This window comes from Macrotis lagotis, chromosome 1 (genome assembly GCF_037893015.1).
Source record: "Macrotis lagotis isolate mMagLag1 chromosome 1, bilby.v1.9.chrom.fasta, whole genome shotgun sequence".
Classification (NCBI taxonomy): Eukaryota; Metazoa; Chordata; class Mammalia; order Peramelemorphia; family Peramelidae; genus Macrotis; species Macrotis lagotis.
In genome coordinates this window covers 80,640,014-80,654,791 of record NC_133658.1, presented here as the reverse complement: position 1 = coordinate 80,654,791, position 14,778 = coordinate 80,640,014, and the positions used below count along the sequence as shown (strand labels likewise).

Here is a 14,778-nt window from a genome sequence, read left to right as displayed (position 1 = left end):
TAGGGACTTATGGAGAGCAAAGAGAACAGAACTAGGGGAACAAGTTATACAATGATTACTAGAAAGGAAAGCAACTCTGAAAGACTTTAGAACTCTAGCAAGTATTAACCAATCATGACTTCAGAAGGTCAACAATTAATGCTTCCCCTCTCTTGAAGGTGCAGTATTAACCTAGAATGATACATTAGAATGTGACATACATTATCAGATATGGCCAATACTTTGGGTATGTTCTTCTATTAAAAGGAAAAGCAGTAATAGTGAATGAGGGAAAAATAAAAGAGAAAAAATATCAATAAAACAGTGATAAACCCAGAGAAGATAAGTGGGTTCTGAAGAAAACAGACAGGTACAGATCTGGGTCTATCTTGTTAATCAATGATATACTTAGTTTCATATACAGTCCTCTTTTTTGTTCTCTAAATATTAAGATGTTTATGCTTAAGTTCATAATAAAGAAAATTTAAAATAGAATTGGTAGTGTTTCCAAAGTACCTCCACAAATACCTTTTGTGTCTGTCCCTTCTCTTTTTCTGCTCACATAATTACTACCCTAGATAGAGCCTTCTTTATCTGGCACCCAAATCTTCACAATCTAATTGTACTCCCTGAATCTGATGTCTCCTCTGTCCAAAACTTCCTTCACATAGTTGCCAAAATGATATTCCTAAAACAGATTTGACCATGTCACTCCACTACCCCCAATATCCTTCCTATTAAGGATCCCTGTTATCTCTAGGATAGAAAATAAAATCCAGAACCTGACATTTAATGTCTTCAATGATATGAGTACTATTTACCTATAAAATAATTGTTTTTAGGTTTTTGCAAGGCAAATGGGGTTAAGTGGCTTGCCCAAGGCCATACAGCTAGGTAATTATTAAGTGTCTGAGGTCAGATTTGAACCCAGGTACTCCTGACTCCAGGGCCGGTGCTTTATCCACTGCGCCACCTAGCCGCCCCTAAAATCATATTTCAAAGTATTCCAATTTATGTATACTTTTTCAAATTAGCCTGTTATCTGTTCATTATTTATTGTGTGTGCGTGTGTGTGTGTGTGTGTGTATACACATATACATGTATATTTTAACACTGTATTTCCCCACTTCTCTGGACAAGTCATTTAACCTGCTTACCTCAGTTTCCTAAAGCTGATTTAGAAAAAATTTACTAAATAATTTGATATTTATTTGGTAACTGATATCCACAGTTGCATAATACATTGTAAAATAGAAATATGAAGTCAGCAGCTTTGTTGTTTTGATCTCATAAGCACACTGAACTTGATCTCAGTAAACCTAGATTTGAGCCTTGGTTATGTCACAGATGACCTGTGCTACAATAGGTCCTTTTACCCCTCTGGGTCTGTCATTTTTACTCATAAAATGGAAGACAATATTTGCCCTGCCTACTCAAGGTTCATGGGAGACAATGTAAATGTAAAGGCTTTGTGACCATGAATTGTTGTATTAAATGCATTTAAAAAATAATCAAGGTGGGAGTATCTTCACTCCATCTTTTAATTATTTACTTGCCATTTCCAGCATTCAGTTTTCATAGGAGTCTGATAATGGCATCAGGAAAATTTAATTATTAAGGATTTAAGAATCAGTCACCTATATAGGGTGGCAGGTTGTCAGGAATGACAAGAATAAAATTTCTTGCTGTATATGCCTTTACCTTCTCCTCATATGGCAGTATGGCGAGGCCCTTACTGATGAACTGGGATGAAGGAGGAAAAAAATATAAGGGCAAATAGTGGTAGAGTGGATAGAGTAACAGACTTAAAGTCAGGAGGATCTGAGTTTGAATCTAGTCTCGGACACTTGACATTTACTAGCTGTGTGACCTTGGATGAGTCACAACAGTTGACTTGCTAAAAGACTATTTTATGAGGAAGTCACACAAGGCAAACCTTCTGGGGGAGGTGGGGAGATAAGATGAAGCAATACAATGACACTTTCAAAGTCTCTCTTAAGGAATTGATTGTGCAGCGGGAGACACTAGCATAAGGCTATCTAGCATGGTATGCCCCCATCAGAGAGGCATGCTGTGTGAGTAAGGCAGACCTGAATCAAAGGAAATGTGAGATGGATATGCTTAGAGTACCCACTCAAGGTGTTCACATGGACTGTTTGTGTCCTGTGCTACCACTGATCTTATCAGTCATATTTAGACAGACTATAACTTACCTCTAACATAATGATAAAGATTTGGTTTTCTTCAGTAAAAAAGGACAAGAACCAACCAACCAGCACCCAGGCCAAAGTTAAGTGAAAGGGGAAAGTAGGGACAAGACACAAATAACAGTATTCAAGGGAAGTAGAATCTCAAGAGCAGGAACCTCCACTCATTTAACAGATTTTGTTTCTGCTACATTCATAATTCTCTACATCAGTACCTTACTTGTATTTATATTAGAGAGAATGGATTAACTGTAAAAGATATTGTGGAGAGAGGATGGGCAAGACCTAACAATTGATCAAAAACAAAACAATGGAGATCAAGATTAAATAATAATGTTGAAATTTTGAACATAGGTCACTGGAAAGATCACCTCCCTGATGTCATGGTCTTCTGCGAAAATGAAGGACAAATATTAGAGAGAGAAAAGATGATGATGATGATGATGATGATGATGATGATGATGATGATGATGATGATGATGATTTGGGTGGGGGGAGAGCATGTTGACTTTGAGATATTTATGATGTCTGATTTGTCCAGCTGTATATGATATAAGACTAGAGCTCCAGGAAATGATGCAGCCTGGATATATAAATTTGTGAGTAACATACATAGTGATGAAACTGAAGATCACAAAACCAACTCTTTTCTCTTCTCTTACCCCAATCAATCATTTCTTTTCTATTCATTCTCTCCTGGTTCCTCGCTTGCTATTTAAACATTTACTCAAGGCTACTGTTATTAGAGATATTTGTAGCCCACTTCACTTTAAATGTTTTGTTAGTCTCTTCCCAAGTTTTCATTTTTTGTTGGTTTTTTTTGTTGTTTTTTTTTGTTTTAGGTTTTTGCAAGGCAATTGGGGTTAAGTGGCTTGCTCAAGGCCACACAGCTAGGTAATTATTAAGTGTCTGAGACCAGATTTGAACCCAGGTACTCCTGACTCCAGGGCCGGTGCTTTATCCATTGCGCCACCTAGCTGCCCCTCTTCCCAAGTTTTCTGTCAGAGACCACTCTTCCTAGAGTGTGTAAAATGCTGATCAGCTCTACTCTTTTTCCAAAAAGTGTTTAAGTTCTCAATATACAGTTGAAATCCACTCAGAGCATGAGAAAGTATTTTTCCCTATTCAAAGTAGCTCTAGCCATTCTCAAAAATGTTAATTGCCTAATAATGAATAAACATGAAGCAAAGTAAAAAAATTTCCTGCATGCAAATAAAATGTGAAGACAAACTATAATAATAGAAAAGCTGAGAACCAAGCATGAGGTTGTTTGGTTTTTTTACTCATTTTTCTAGCCTTACTGAACTCAGACTTTGTTTGCTGGAGGAAAAATCTGGGCTTTGGGCAGTCCTATTTTGTATTTTGGATCCTGCTATTGCTTTCTCCAGGTGGTAAGTGCTGTATTCTTCAGGGATCACAGGGATAGCTCAGATTGGAGACCAGCAATCTGAGAACAACAGTGCTGTCTTATGCAAGGAAATGTATGACTGCTATCCCCCACAACCCCCCATCTGAACTTGGCAAGTTCCTGAACCAGATATAATACAACTTTGGACTTGCCCCAGTTAGAGTTCCTGCAGACTGCTTCAGACCCCAGCCAGAGTCAGCTAACTGGAAATCTCTGCAATTTCTGAGCACCAGAACTGCAGGCTTCCATCCCTGGTTATTCCACTGCAAGCTTCATACTAAGCTGAAAACTGGATCTGAGTCCCCACTTTATTTCCAGAGTCAATCACACATCTACTTTTGGCTTCTGCTCTTAATCTTTGCCCTGTACACAGTCTAAGTCCACAATTACTCCTTTCCCTGGTCAGGTACTCCAGGCTTAATTCTCCTCTTGAAAGGATTTGAAGTTCTGAAGCTCTTGAATACCTGCAATGATCTACCCATTGGCCATTCCTGTTTCCCTTGCACAGTACCAGGCCTATCCATGTTGGATCTTTTCTTGCCCTAGTGCAGTCAGTTCAGTTTCTCCATGCTGGAAGGATCTGCAGAGTACATTTCCAATATCTGCAGACCCCCCCTCTTCTTGTGCTAACCTGGCCTGGAAAACAGACTCATGATTTTCTCTTGGATTTTCTGTTTGGGACTCAGTCTGGTGTTTTTTTTTAGGTCTTTGCTGAATTCATTGTTTTGGCTACCTGGCCTGAATTGCTTTACCTTATTCTGCTATATGGCCTAGTCTGCCCTGAAACACTTTCTCTAGTCTCAATCCTACAAAAAAGCAATTTATGCTAATTCAAACAGGCTAGAGAACGAAATGAGGAGAGTTGAGGTAAGAAATGGAATAAGTGCCCAACATCTAGGCCTGCACCACGCCTGAAGGAAAGGTAACAGAAACCCAGTGGAGACCAGCCCTGTTTCCTTAGGATCTGTTCTTTGCAGGCATCAAGTCTAACAAAACTTAAATCCCCTGATGCAAGAGGAGACTCCAGCAGCTTAACAGTCCAACTCTCTGCATATCCAGCAGAGAAGGAAGAATCAGAAATAAGAGAATTTAAGAAACAGAATGGAAGCACCACAGATTTCAAGAGGAAAATAACTCAAAAATCCAGAGCATAAGTAAAAATGCCAATAGAGAGAATCCTAAAACTAGAAGGAAGACTGGGTCCTGAACCTTCAAAAAGATTACAGAACATAGGTGGAGCCAAGATGGCTGAGTAAAGGCAGGGAGTCCCCCAAGTTTTCCCCCCAAACCACTCCAAATACTTTTAAATAATGATTCTAACCAAATTTTAGGGTGGCAAAACCCACAAAAAAGATTGAGTGAAACAATTTTCCGGCTCATAACAGCTTGGAAGATCTACAGGAAGGGTCTGTTATATTGCCATTAGAAAGGCATCACAGTGCAGATCTGTAGACAAAAGTGAGGCACAGCATTTCTTCACTCACATCCAATCCATATGTTTGTCATGGTATGATCTCCCTGATGTAATGCTTTTTTTCAAGAATGAAGGATAGGGGCAGCTAGGTGGGACAGTGGATAGAGCACCAATCCTGGAGTCAGGAGAACCTGAGTTCCAATATGACCTCAGACATTTAATCACCTAGCTATGTGACCTTAGGCAAGTCACTTAACCCCATTGCCTTGCAAAAAAAAAAAGAATAAGGGATAAACATCAGTCATTTCAGTCGAAATCAACAATTCGTGATGCCATTTAGGGTTTTCATGGCAAAGAAACTGGAGTGGTTTGTCATTTCCTTCTCCAGCTCATTTTATGGATGAGAAAACTAGGGTATACAGGATTAAGTAGCTTTCCACAGTTACATAATTCTCTGAGGCCAAATTTGATCTTGAGTCTTCCTGTCTCCTGACCCAGAACTGTGCCATTTAGCTGCCCAACTATGGGGCAAAACAAAAACAGCCATTTCAAAACATTCAATAACTTGGGACTTATTCTTCTACTATTACAATATCAATGGGAACAGTGAGGATGATAGTGAGACATATGTAGGATTTGTTTCATGGTACTTCAAAGAAGAAAGTTTTTATTTTAAAAAGTATGTTTCAATCTCCATTCAGACTCTACCAGTTCTTTGAGTGGAGATGGATAACATTTTTCAGCTTAAATCCCTCAGTGATATCTTGAATCATTATATTCCTGGGAATAGCAAAGTCATTTACAATTGATCTTCATACAATATTGCTGTTATTATGTACAATGTTGTCCTGGTTCTGTTCATTTCACTTTGAATCATTTCATGTAAGTCTTTCTATATTTTTCTAAAAGCATCCTATTTATTATTTCATATAGCACAATCACATACTTATTCAGTAATTCCCTAATCGATGAGTATCCCTTCAATGTCCAATTTTTTATACCAGTAAATGACCTGCTATATTTTTCTACAAATTACTAGGTTTATATCCATGCATTTTTCTCTATATAGGTCCTTAATTTTTCTTGTTTTTAATCTCCTTGGGATACAAACCTAGTGATGGCATTACTGGGTCAAAGGAGATGAATGATTATTTATAGCCCTTTGTGCAGACTTCCAAATTGCTCTAATCAACTCACAATTCCATCCAGATTTCATTAGCATCCCAGTTTTCCTATATGCCCTCCAACATTTATCATTTTCCTTTTCTGTCATTTTACCCAATTTGATGGATGTGAGATGGTACCTCAGAGTTGATTTAATTTGAATTTCTCTTTACCTCAGAGTTGATTTAATTTGAATTTCTCTTATCAATAGAAGTTTAGAGCATTTTTTATATGACTACAGGGAGTTTTGAATACATTAAAAACTACTAGTTCATGTTTTTTTGATCACATATCAGTTGGGATTAATAAATTTGACTTAGTTCTCTATATATTTGGGAAATGGGGAGGGGCACAGTCAAGATGGCAGTGTGAAGGCAGAATTCCTGGAAACTCATTCCCCCCAAAACACCAAAAGCCATCAAATTGACTCTAGTCAAAATTTAGAGGGGCAGAACCCACAGAAATGTTGAGAGCTACTTGAGCGAGTTTGGGTCAGAGGTCAGTTATAACTAAATGACCTAAGCTTTGGTGACCCTCAAGCCTGAAGGCTTTCCACAGAACTTTGATTTGATAACACAACTGCATCATTTGTGGCCTCACCCTGTTCCAGAACTTTTTGACATGAGTTACATCCTGCTAGATTACATCCTGCGCAAGTTAGAGTTACATCACTGTTTTCATCCTATATGCTAATTTTGTGGTTTTCTTCCATAAGAACTGTTTAATGTTTCCAATAAACAGCTCTGTCAGTGTCCTGCTGACACTCCCCACCTGTGTATTATTGTAATTTCTTTTCTCTCCTGAGCCGAATCCAGCCCCTGGTGGACAGTGGCACTTTACACAGAATGATTGAGTGATACAGTTTCCCAGTTCAAGACAACTTAAAAGTTCCAAGGGAAAAGTCTATTTCACTGGAACCAGGGATTGAAAAAAGCTGCTGCAAGCATGGTCCTGAGTGCAGCTGCAGCCACAGCCACAGTGCTGCCAGCCACAGCCACAGTGCTGCCAGGTCAAGTACCTGGTTCCCTGGGGGGGGGGGGGGGGGGGGTAACTTGGGTTGTGGCGGGGGGGGGGGGGGGTGATTTCCAGACCTCCTGGCCCTGGGATCACTAGGAAAAGCTTGAAGGTGTGGTGAGAGAACTCTGGCACACTAGAGTGAGTGCGGAGTAAGCGCCAGCCTCAGTGCAACCCTGCAGTGAGAACTTGCAGCAGGAATTGGGGAAGCCAGCCTGTACCTCCAGAGTGCAGATCACAGGGTTGGAGGAGACTGCAGAGGTCCCTCTGCTCTCCCTGGGGCAGGATTCAGCTATTTGCCCACACCCAAATCCTAGCTTGCAGTTTGGGCTGCCATACTACCATAGCCAAGCAGGGACTCTCCTCACAGCTCCAGGGCAGAGGGGAATGCCTGTGGTCATCCACATATCAAAGCACTGGCAAGAAAGCAGTCAGAGCCTCTCATAAGACCTTGGAGGAATTAAAGTCCCAGTGGGGCCCCCAAAAAACCCCAAAGCATTTGAAATGCAGTAAATCAGTCATAAGCTGAGGAAATGAGCAAACAAAAGAAAAAAAAGAATCTGACTATAGAAAATTACTTTGGTCCCGTGGAAGATTCAGAAGATGACAAACTTGAAGCTTTTGTATCCAGAACTTCCAAGAGAAATAGAAAGTAGACTCAGGCTATGGATGAGCTCAAAAAAGACTTCGAAAAGCAATTAAGGGAGGTAGAGGAAAAATTGGGAGGAGAAATGACAGCAATGCAGATAAATCATGAAAACCAAATCAATAGCTTGGTGAAAGAAATAAAAAAAGTACTGAAGAAAATAATATGTTAAAAACCAGGTTAGGCTAAATGGAAAAAGCAACACAAAAGGAAAATGAGGAGACGAATTCCTTAAAAAGCAGAATTGGCCAACTGGAAAAGGAAATAAAAAAACTCTCTGAAGAAAATAACTCTTTCAAATGCAGAATGGAACTAAAGGATGATGATGACTTTGCAAGAAATCAGAAATAAATAAAACTGTTCAAAAAACCCCTCAAAATTAGATGAAAATGTGAAATATCTCATTGAAAAACCAACCTCAAAAAACAGATCCAAGAGAGATAATTTTAAAATTATTGGGCTACCTGAAAGTCATGAACAGGAAAAAGAGCCTAGACTTCATTTTTTTAAGAAATAATACAGCAAAATTGCTCTGAGATCCTAGAAGCAGAGGGTAAAATAGAAATTGAGGAAATTCACCAATCACCTCCTGAAAGAGATTCAGAAGAAAAACTTCCAGGAATTTTATAGCCAAATTTCAAAACTCCCAAGTCAAAGAGAAAATACTAAAAGATGCCAGAAACAAACAATTCAACTACCATGGCTCTATAGTCAGGATTACACAGGCTCTGTCAGCATCTACATTAAGGACTCATGGAGTTTAGAATATGATGTTCCAGAAGGCAAAAGATTTTGGTTTACAACCAAGAATCAACTATCCAGCAAAACTGAACATCCTCTTTCAGAGGAAAAGATGGATTTTCAATAAAACAGGGGACTTTCAAACTTTCCTAATGAAACAACCAGAGCTGAACAGAAAGTTTGATCTCCAAGTACAAGACACAGGTGAACCATAGAGGGGGTGGAAGAGAAGAACTAATTATGAGGAACTTAATGATGTTGAACTTTTTTGTATTCCTGCATGGGAAGAAGACACTGATAACTCATATGAACTTTCTTAACAAGGCATAGGAAGGAGTACAGTCAATGGGTGATAAAAGAAAGTACTGGGAGGAAGAGAAAGGAGAGGAAGAAGGAGCTAAGATATTTCACATAAGATTCAAGAAAAAGCTTTTTCAATGGAATGGAACAGGGAAAGGATGGAGGAATGAATGAGCCTTCATTCTCATCAGAAATGGCTCAGAGAGGAAATAACATATACAATTAAAAGGATATAGAAATCTATTTTACCCTAAGAGAAAAATCAGAAGAAAGAGATGGGATAAGGGGGAAGGGGGGTGGGGAAGGAAGGGGGGTAGGTGATAGAAGAGAGGGAAGATCATGGAAGAGGGTACTCAGATACAACACACTTTGTAACAGGGACAGGTTGAAAGGAAAGACAATAAAATAAATGAGAGTGGGAAGGAACAGAGTGGAGGGAAATACAGCTAGTAATAGCAACTGAGGAAAAAAATATTGAAGCAACTTCTTTGGTGGACTTATGATAAAGAAGGCAACTCGCCCCAGAGACAGAGCCACTGGAATCTGAACACAGACTGAAGTACATTTTTTTCTCTCACTATTCTTGATGTTTTTCATCTTCTTGGGGGGGGGGGTATGTTTACTCTCATATTATTGTAATAATATACAATAAACCAAAAAATGGAGCCTTCATCAGAGAAACTTGCTGTAAAAATTCTTCAGTTATGATTACTAATTTTATTCTTGCCTTCCTATTTCCCATTTATCTACTCTCCCTGTCCTCTCACCTTGTCTTCAAAATTGTTTTTACTCTACTACTTCCTCCAATCTCCCTCCTTTCTATCAACACCCTCCCCTCCTCTTTGTCCTTCCCCTCCTACTTTCCTGTAGGGTAAGATATTTCTATATATTATTCCTTCTTTGAGCCAAGTCAGATGAGAATAGGATTCATGTCCTAACACCTCTTTCCCTTATATCCCCCATCTTCTTGTAAACTATAAAAAGATGTAAAAGTTCTTTTGTATGAGATAATTTATCTCATTCTGTCTCTCCTTTTCCTTATTCCCAGGGCAAGAGAAATCTCATTCATTCCTTAATTTTACTTTTTTTTTTTGATAATCAGCCCATCATATTCAACTCATATGTCTGGCTTCTATGTGTACTCCTTCTAACTGCTCCAACAAAGAGAAAGTTCCTAGAGTTACATGTATCTCATAATATAAAGTGTAACCTTATTGAAACCCTGTGATTTCTCTTTCCTGATTACCTTTATAATGCTTCTTTTGAGTCTCGTATTTGAAAGTCAGATTTTCTATTCAGCTCTGGTCTTTAGGAATGCTCGAAATTCCTGTTTCACTGATTATCCATTTTTTGCCTCCTGAAGAATTATACTCAGTTTAACTGGGGTTTTTGCTTGTTTCTTTCTGTTTATAATATTTTTCTTCTTGACCTGGGAGCTCCAAAATGTGGCTATAATATTACTGGGAGTTTTCATCCAGGGATCTCTTTTAAGAGGTGATTGGTAGATTAAGTTTTTATTTTATCCTTTGGTTCTAGAATTTCAAGGCAGTGTTCCTTTATAATTTCTTGAAAGATTGAGATTCAAGCTCTTTTTTGATCATGGCTTTCAGGTAGTCCAATAATTCTTAATTTATCTCTCCTTGTTCTGTTTTCCAGGTCAGTGGCATTTCTCATGAGATCTTTTGCATTTTTTAATATTTTTCACTCTTTTGATTTTGCTTTGTTTCTTGATTTCTCATGGAGCTGTTAGCTTTCATTTGCCCAATTCTTATTATGAAGGAATTATTTTCTTCATTGATCTTTTTAATATTGTTTTTCATTTGGCCATTTCTACTTTTTTTAAGGAATTCTTTTCTTCAGTGAATTTTTGTATTTCTTTTTCCATTTGGCCAATTCTGTTTTTTTAAGTCATTCATTTCTTCATTGGATTTTTTTGTGCTTCTTTTAGCATTTATCCTATCCTGTTTAAGGTGTTATTTTCTTCAGTACTTTTTTTGTACCTTATTCGCAAAATGTTGACTCTTTTTTTTCATGATTTTCTTGTATCATTGATATTTCTTTTCTTTTGTCTCACTTGAGTTCTAAAATTTTTTCAAGTTCTTCCAATAATTCTTTGGGGGCCTGAGATCAATTCACATTTTTCTTTGATTCTTTAAATGTAGCATTTTTAACTTTTGTATTTTGATCTCTCCTGTCCTCATAATAACTTTCTCTGGTCATGGTCATTTTTGTTTGCTCATTTCCTAGTCTATCTTTGACTTTTCATAATATGTTAAAATTAGGCCCATTCTTACAATACTTAGAATTTGAGTTATCTCAAAAGAAAAAATGACTTATAAGCATGGAAATGCTTTAAAAAGAAATCCATATAGAGATCCACTTTTACTAAGGGTTATGCCTTTGAACATGGCTAAAAGTTGAAAATATTTTATTATGAGTACTGTTTTTAGTTTATATATTTATACATTCCATTCTGTCTTTGGTTACAATATTATTTATTATGGCAATTTTTGAAAGAATTCATTAGCATCTACCTTCTTATAAAAAGTGTCATGTTATTAGTTCCTTAGCAGAACATCAATCTTCTAATGGGAGAATGAAATAAGCAAAGTATGAAAATTGGGTTTATAATATATAACATGACAGTTGGCTAACCTAAAAACATACATTCTCTAGGCTAAAAAGTTATATGAAATTTGAGCTAACTTTCACTAATTGACCTGGATATTGGCATTTTAAAATTGTGTTAAGATCAATTGTGTAGCATTTTTGACAGAGAAGAGGATCTCTACAAGTTACCTGAACTAGATTAGTCAGTTAGCTGGCAACTGCTCTAAGATTACACCCAAACCAGAAGGTTGCAAAAGATGGTGTCCTGAGAATCAGACAGCTGTATGAGATGAGACTTATTTAATTCTTTTACTATTTGCTTTTTTCCCCTTTGTTCCTTTTTTTTTCTGTAAGCTTTCCTTACCAGAGAGGACTTCCCCCCTTTGATCTTGTCAACAAGATAATCAGTCACTCTCCCTTTTCTCCCCTCATATTTGCCATCATAAACCCTATAGTTATAAACTCTTGGTAAAGTATTTGTCATAGCATTTAGTGATTCATTAAGGAGACTGTATTTCTCAATAGATTCAAATGGGGGGAATGACAGAATTATTTCTCTCAAATTAATAACCAATTATTGAATTAGCACCAGGATTTTTTCTCTTCCACATTCTCCCTAAATAGCCCTCCCCAAGATCCTTATAACAAGTGGGTAGTTCACCTAAACAAATTCCCATATGGCCATGTTCAAAAATGAATGCCCTATTGTGCATATTAGACTCACCTCTTACCCTGATGTTTTTAAAAGTATCTTATCTTTATCCCAAATTAGCTCTTTTCTTTCCAATATAATAAATAATTTACAAATTAGGGTAAATTAAGTCAATCTACAGATCAGGAGTAATTGGAATATAATAGTTATAATGTAATTTCAAATATAAGTCTGCTATCATGGTGCCTAGGAAAACTACTTATGCATATTTCAGTAGTAATGATTAACCTTCTAGGTTGTTATTTTGTTAAATTTTCTGGCCAATCATATTCCAGTTTCAGATGATCCCACCTTTTCTAGTCAATAAGCATTTCTTAAATACTTACTATGTGCACTGGAATCAAAATACAAGCAGAAACTATTTTTTTTCCTTAATAAGCTTAGGTTTTAATGGGAAAAGACAACACATAAAAGGAATGTAAAAAATAAGAAGAGGAGGAGGTGCCTGGATGAGGGGCATTTATAGGGAAAGTCCAAGAGAGTCAAAAGTACAGCCTGGAGAGGACTGAAAATCTGACTGGTTTAGGAGACCTCCTTAAAATGGAGGTTGTAGGAGGAATCACAATCACAGGGAGAAAAGGTCTTTCCTGTTGGTGAAGTCTAGGGATAGAGTATGCTTCCAGGGGAGAGAGGTTTCTGGAGTATTGCAGAGAATTTCTAAGAGAATCAGGAGTTCAACCTGGTGAGACATATCCTAATTTAGGGAGTAAAGCTGAAAATAGGTATAAAAGGCAGCAAAGATAAAGAAATTGTGGCTCTAGGGTAATCCATGCATAAACCTATAAAGAGATTACCTCCTCAGGGATTAAGCAGAGCTCTTCCGGAAAGAGCCACAAGGCCTTTTATAAGTTCTAAAAGGGGGCAACTAGGTGGCTCAGTGGATAGAGCACCCGTCCTGGTGTCAGGAGTACCTGAGTTCCAGGAGTTCAAATTCGGCCTCAGATATTTATTACCTAGCGGTGTGGCCTTGGGCAAGCCACTTAACTCCATTTACCTTGCAAAAATCCCCCCCCCCCAAAAAAAGTTCTAAAATAAAGTGAAATGAGATTTAAGGAGATGCCCAGGAAACCCACATCGTGGACAGTGAAGCCATAATAACAGTAATTAGAGACTCAAAGGAAAAATAAATTTTCCACAAAGACAACAAGAATATCTAGAAGAAATAAAGCAAGAAATGTTTTCGGAATAAAAACCTCCAGATTTAAGAAATAGAACAAATGGCAAGTGGCTAAGCTTCACCCAAAAACAGACTCCCTGATAAGTAGGGTATTAGAACGTAATCAAAAGACTGGAAGAATAGAAGAAAATGTAATACTGTTATTTTAAAAAAACTATCTTGAAAACAAATCAATTTAATCATCACCGCATCCCCTGAAAGCCATGATTTTTAAAAGTTTGGCTAGTATATTTTAAGGAAACGTAAATGAAAAACGGCCCCGATTTGCCGCTGAGGGCGTGGGGGGGGGGGGGATCCACGCGTTACTCCCCCCCGCCCCGCGCGGGGAAGGGCAGTTGGGGGCATGAGAACGCCACAATCCTCCGGGCCAGGATGAGAGCAGCGGCCCCGGAGCCCGCGGTCCCGCCGGAGGCCGAGTCGCCGGGCGATCCGGGGCCCGGCCCGAGGAGAGTGGTGCCCGGCATCGTCTACCTGGGCCACGTCCCGCCCGGCCTCCGGCCCCGCCACCTGCGGGCCCTGCTCGGCGGCCTCGGCGAGGTGGGCCGCGTCTTCCTCCGGCCCGAGGCCAAACGGCGGGGCCGGCGGCGCGGCCGCGGGCCGCTCTACCGCGAGGGCTGGGTGGAGTTCCGAGACAAGCGGGCGGCCAAGCGGGTGGTGGCCAGCCTGCACAACTCGGCCGTGGGCGCCGGGCGCCGCAGCCCCTTCGGCCACGACCTGTGGAACCTCAAGTACCTGCACCGCTTCACGTGGAGCCACCTGAGCCGGCGCCTGGCCCGGGACGGGCGGGCGCGGCAGCTGCGGCTGCGGGCGCAAGTCTCCCAGGCCAAGCGGGACACGGACGGCTACCTGCGGAGGGCGGCGCGGGGCCCGCGGGTGGAGCGCCCGGGCGGGAGCTGGGGCTTCGCGCAGCGCCCCACGGAGCTGGAGCTGGCCGAGCGCAGGGCGGCTGGGGCCAGCCGGGGCCCAGCCCGGCCTGCGGAGCCTTGGCTGGCCAGAATCTTCGGGCCGGGGCCGGAGGCTGCGCCCGGGCCGGGTTTCGGCCCGGCTCATCGGGGCCAGCGGCTGCGGGCCGCGGCTGGGGACCCAGCGGGAACCCGCCCGTTAGCTGACAGGGCGGCCCAGCCGCGCTCCAGAGCTTCCAGTGAAAACACCGCGAAAGGGCCCCAAGGAAGTTTTAAGCCCCGAGATTAGCCGGAGCTAACCGAAAAGTAGGAGAGAGCTTAAAACGCATCCCCAAAGGGGAAAAGCGTCATTTGTTTTTATTGATTTGTTTCTAGGGAGAGTAATTGATGCAACAAAGCAGAGAGGTGGGGGTCAGGGCAGAGAAAGGAGACAATAAATCCCCAAGTTCTTCAAATTAAAAGCCTGGAACGACGTGACGACTCTGAAATACAGTCAAGAGAAAC

At 40.1% G+C, this 14,778-nt stretch overlaps 1 pseudogene; it reads left to right on the top strand.

Annotated features, from left to right (window-relative positions):
* The first annotated feature begins 13,707 nt into the window (after positions 1–13,707).
* LOC141512443 (activator of basal transcription 1 pseudogene) lies at positions 13,708–14,563 on the top strand (annotated as a pseudogene).
* Positions 14,564–14,778: the final 215 nt, after the last annotated feature.